Consider the following 5,720-nt stretch of genomic DNA (forward strand, 5'->3'; position numbering starts at 1 on the left):
GACTGAGACCATAAACGCATGTTTACTGAGATAATATTTTGAGAAATGGGGTCATTTTTCTGAGATTGATTTATAATCAGACTTCAATCAGAGGTTGCCACGTGGTAAAGACACCAACCCTGAACCACAGCGTCCCCCGAGTCTGGCCAAGGACCTTTATTGCATCTCGCCACTATTGCTATTGAATGGAGAAGCATTAAAATGGCCGAAAAATGTTTCTCCAACCAAATGCTGGCTTAATGTAAAAGAATGTTTTGACATGGAGCGTAACCCAGGGTTTTGCCGAATCGTCCAATATCAATGTACTTGAATTGATGAAATGTCTTTGAGACGATATGGACGTTTGTGTGTTTGCTTGTGTCTATGTGCGAGGAGGAGGAGGTGGTGGTGAATTAAAAATGCTTAAGCCACATCTGTCGGAGCAGCCCTGGCCCCATAGCTCATTCCAGATACGCTTATTTGTGAAAGCTGTGGCAACTGACACCCTCAAGGAGCCATTGCTTCCTCACCAAGGGGGCAACAAAATAAACGAGGCCCTGCCAGAGGACAGAGAGAGAAAAAAACCCAGACATATAGACCCTTCACGGTGCATTCCTAAAAATAAACTACTGTCATATGCTCTTGTAGTAAAGGGAGACATTCGGGTTATTTGGGCAGCAGATAGAGACAACAGTGCACATGGACAGGGAGATACAAAAATATACAACTGAAGAGAAGACTGATGAACCCATAAAGCTGTTATTAACATACAGCAAACATGCACCGCTATCTCTCTCTTCATGCTTTTCATGCTCAGTGACCTGCCTAAACTGACCCCACATCTCTAATGTGACTCCTTATCCATGTGTGTATTAAACATAAATGAGACTGACTCAATATCTCACTCATGGCTTCTTTGACACCACCAGACCCTGTCTTTCTGAGCCTCCTTATAGCCCATTTCTGCTCCACTCCATTCTTTTAAAAGATTATTCAAGGTTATTACTTTCTTCAAAAGGCCACTTAGGATGTGCAGGGGAAATATGTTGACTTTCTTCGATTTTTGAAGGGGTTTAAGTGTATTTCTAATTCACTGGTGGCATGGTTCACTACATACGAGGCTGCAGTGTGGCTTTCAATGGACCTGAGGGGAACATATTTATAAACTGAATCCTGAACCAATGGGACTCGTAGGGAAGTGTTTGGCTTCGAAAGCATTGAAGTGAAGGGATCACCATTTGCGGTACTATATTATACATTAAAAATTGAGATGGGGTGACTTTGCTCCTCTACTGACCTCTATCAATATTTGATGGCAGAAAACAGCAACTAGTAAACAATACGGAGGGAAGGTGATTCAGGGGAGAGGTGAAGGGCAGGGCACACACATGAAGCCCACGGAACTGCACACTTGGAAAATGTTTGATCTACAAACAGTCAAGCTCGATCCACTTTTTGACAGTTTGGGGCACAGAAAGTATTGGTTGCCATGAAATAAAGACGGGTCACTGAAAAGAAAACCTTCCCTACCAACTCATCTGTCCATTAGCCAGGCAATGATATATGCGTCACACTCTTTTAGCTTCTTCCAAGGAAAATCACACAAGGTGTTTAACATGTCTTCAGCTCAGAGAGGATTGTGATTTGCTTGTTTCCTGAGAGCTTTAAAAACACAAATTGAAGGCATCTCTCTAGAGGAGAGTACAGTGCCTCAAGGCTGCTCTGACCCCGTGACCCAAGTATAATTGATGATCTCACTGTTTTTTTTATGAGCAAATGCAAAAGTCATCCGCATGTCAAGAAGATACATCACAGGCATAACCGTTAAGGGCAACACACACCGACGGCGTATTACGCGCATCAAAGCACCCTGTTGTTTGGAATGCGGACCCACGCACCGGCAGCAACATAACCATGCTGTTGTGGAGAGTCGTGTATCTTGACGCAGGAAGCTATGTTTCTTTTTCCCAACACCGACGCACTTATACAGAATAACAGAAAATGGAGGGGGGGGGGTTCAACACGTGGTAATTGGAGCTTCTCTGTGCTTTGTTTACATAGTCACGCATGATGCGGATACCTTTCAGTGCACGTTAAAGTTCATAAAGTTAATGTGATATCTACGAGTTGTGTACTGGACCAATTTCCTGTACGGGTGCAGTGACCTCCTGGAGTCTTGCTGTCAATGTGATGTTGCCAGGTAACTAGCATAGTTAAGGCACAGAAGCAGCTTATGCGTAGGTGTTAACAGAGACCTTGCTGTAGCACAAACACAACAATGCAACACAAAAGTGCAACCAGTGTGTCTCTGGAGTAAGCCATTATTGTGCTGGATACTGTAGTGTTTTTCTGAAAACAATGCAACACATGGATCAACTGGTGTTTATAGACTGTCTAGATCATCATCTCAAATTAAAAAAGGGCCAAAGACTGGTTAGCCGGCTTAATAGACTGAGGCCGCTCTATGGTACATCAGGCTGTCACACATGAACTGACAAACATGCACTCGCTACTTTATGTATGATAAAATTAGAGATAATCTTGGTGGCATGTGGAGAGAAAGAGACAGAGGGAATGGGGGACAAGTTAATCATCTCAGAGTAGCTTCTCCCATCAACTGGCAGCAACTTTAATCAAATTATGACCTTGTAAAGCATGCACTTGTCATTTGGGACCCTAATCTCTACGCTAATGACTAATTAGCCCCATCACCTGTTCCTCTAAGCTTCCATTACACCCCCAACAAAGCTTTAAGATAATGGAATAAACAAAGGGGGGAAAAATACTTCCCTTGCCACACACAAAAAAAGAAGACCAGACAGGCATCAATCAAAACCTAGGAGATTGATTAGAGACTGACAAAACAGCTTTTGTTTTTTTTTTTTATTCTCAGACAAGAGACCACTCTTCAGTGCTTGAGAGGACAATAAGGATTCACAAATTCATCAGGAGTAATTAACCGAAAATAGCTATGGAACACGGGCAATAGTGAGAGAATTCAGCCCAGAGACGCTAACCCAGCGTGAGGTTACAGCTCACAGAGAGGGTGTGGAAATAATCTAGTGGCCTTGTTTCATCAATAACTTCACCTTGTGTTGGGACAAAGCCCTTTGGACCACAGTTACAAATGAGTAAAGCCCACTTGTTTGTATTTGTGTTAGGTCTTGTTATGGATTAACTCATTTGCCTCAATCTAAGGCCACACACGTGCAACATCCTGGCTTTTGCAACAGATCTGCAGAAGGGGGGACGGAGGAGGCTTTTGTTTGTGCCATCCAGCGCCTGTGCAGCTGCACTACTTGGCGGCAGGCACACAAACAGGCGGCTCCCATTCATTAGGCCTTTTTATATCAGAGACACTCACCTTCTGGGGGCCCAAAGCATCTGCCTCCATATCAGTAGGAGTAAGAGAGGGGGGGGGGTTTGAAGAGACACACTGAGTGGAAGAAGATGGAGAGAGTATGCACGAAAACAGAAAAGAGAGAAAACTGATAAATCTGGGAGGGAGATAAAAGGCACAGTACAGAGAACTGTGGCAAAAGTGGCAAACTGCACTCTAGTGTGAGTGAGACAGCAGTTGAAAGGGGCAACTCTGATGCAGCGAGCCTCATTATTTGGTTGTCTCTTCTCTTCATCACTCTTTCCTCATCCTCCAATCAGAGGAACATCTGGCTCTAAGAATTATAAAAGAGCTCTGGCTGGGCATTCATAGATCTCACACACATTTGAGCGCGCGCACACACACCAACGGGCTATGCAAAAGGGACCCATGGGAGTCTGTGCACACAGCCATGCGCGCAGCTGTAATGGAACACTTTTATTTTAACACAAAGCCGTAACTGTTTTCACTGATTCTGTATCAGTGATTTTACATGAGCTCATGACACATTAAAACACTTTTATTTTGTTCGGTTAATCAATGCACTGTGCAGATTTTTGTTCATTTTATTTTCAGATGCAGAACTCAAGGAGTAATGCAACTAGTGTGACTAAATAAAAACTAAAAAAAGTTGCCAGTGTTACAGCAGCTACAGTGGCCTTTGGTTCTTTATCTTACAGTGACGAATGAGGCATGCCACATCCCAAATGAAGATATCCCACAGGCCACCACCACTGCTGTAATGAAGCACTTCAAAATGATATGGCCAACCCCAATGGAGGTTGTGCTAAATTTCATCTCATTGAATTTCATTAAAGTATACGCCAGGAGGTGCAAGGACAGTGGCTGTCTTTTGTTTTTGTTCAGTACGTATAAATCATGACACCCAGAGGGTACCTGCGGGTTGTCTCACAGGGCAAAAATAAATAAAACATCAGCTATATCTTCATACAAATCAAATTTGATGAGAAGTAACAGGGGAATGTGTGGTAGGAGCAGTTGAACCTGTCAGTTCAGATTGTGTTGGGTCCCTTCAGCATTTGAAATGATGATATAAGGGGCACCGTGGTAGATCTATGGGTAGGAGATGAAAAAGAAATAAAGAAGATATTCAAAATGCATGATTGCATATTAAATGGCCACTTTTTTCCTCCATCTCGGCAGTGCCAGTTAGAACAATACAGAGGGCAAAGTAGATTTTTTTGGTCAACAGTATGCACACTTAGGATAGGAGAATTCATCAGGTTGCCAAAAAGGCCTGCCAACCTCCGTCAACGCTGTTTTGAAAGATAGTGGGACATTATGGAACTTGGATGGAAAATCTGCTTCATTATACCCACAATCTGTGGAAATTAACATCCACAATTAACCTTTATTTATTGCAGACAATGCACCTCTGGCCAGGTCAGACAACCCATTTGCATGACATTTAATATAAAGCATCCTTGAATGCAGAGCAGAGGCCCGCTATACATTAAAAACACTCAAATTTTAATGGAAATTGTGCGGGCCACAGACCCAAGCGGAGGAATAATAACCCTGCTTTGTTGAACCGGGCCCAAAGAATACAGATACACGAAAGAGAAGGGAGGCTGTGGATACAGCAAACAAAATGATTACACATTTTAGAGCAATTTCTGGGTCCTGCGGTCATAATCATTTTGTCGATAGCCTTCCAGTCTGCAGGTGTGCTCATACAGATGGTTTTATGAAGATCCATTAAAAATAATTTCGCTCATCAGCAGGCCCAGGAGGGGCCCAAACCAGCAACTGGGAGACGAGCCCAGATGCCTGCTTAGGCTACGGCTTTAACCCACGGCACACTCCTGATGCGGACCCCTCCTGTCACCATGGGAACACAGCTTAATTGTAAAACCTGTGGAGGTAGGAAGCAAGAATGTGTGTGCGTACACATGCACTAATATATGTCCGTACAAGTTTACGATCACACATAATGTGTAAACACATATACAGCTTAAGGAGTGAAGCTAGAGAAAGCAAAAAGCAGTGCTGTCCAACTTGTGCAGGAATGATGGCAGCTATAAAGTTTTATTAGAGATGAAAACACTTAAAAAAAAAAGAATTGGTGAGTTTAAACACAAAATTGCTGATTTAACTGTCACTTTAGGCTATTCCACAAAGAAAAACACTTTCTCGCACCATTCCTTATATCGCATCGACGTACACTGCAGTAAAGCAATGCTGCATAACAAGTCAGCAAGTGAGCGAGGAATTTTTTTGACGTGGTTGTCCTTGGTGGCAAATATTTGATGCGTTTTGATTAGACTCCGGTGGGGGCATTATCAAAGGCTAAGAGAAATCAATGTTCTTTTAATAAAGAGGACTTGGGTGGGAGGGAGAC

The sequence above is a fragment of the Anarrhichthys ocellatus genome, unplaced genomic scaffold, assembly GCF_004355925.1.
Source record: "Anarrhichthys ocellatus isolate YVR2014 unplaced genomic scaffold, GSC_Weel_1.0 scaffold11, whole genome shotgun sequence".
Taxonomy (NCBI): Eukaryota; Metazoa; Chordata; class Actinopteri; order Perciformes; family Anarhichadidae; genus Anarrhichthys; species Anarrhichthys ocellatus.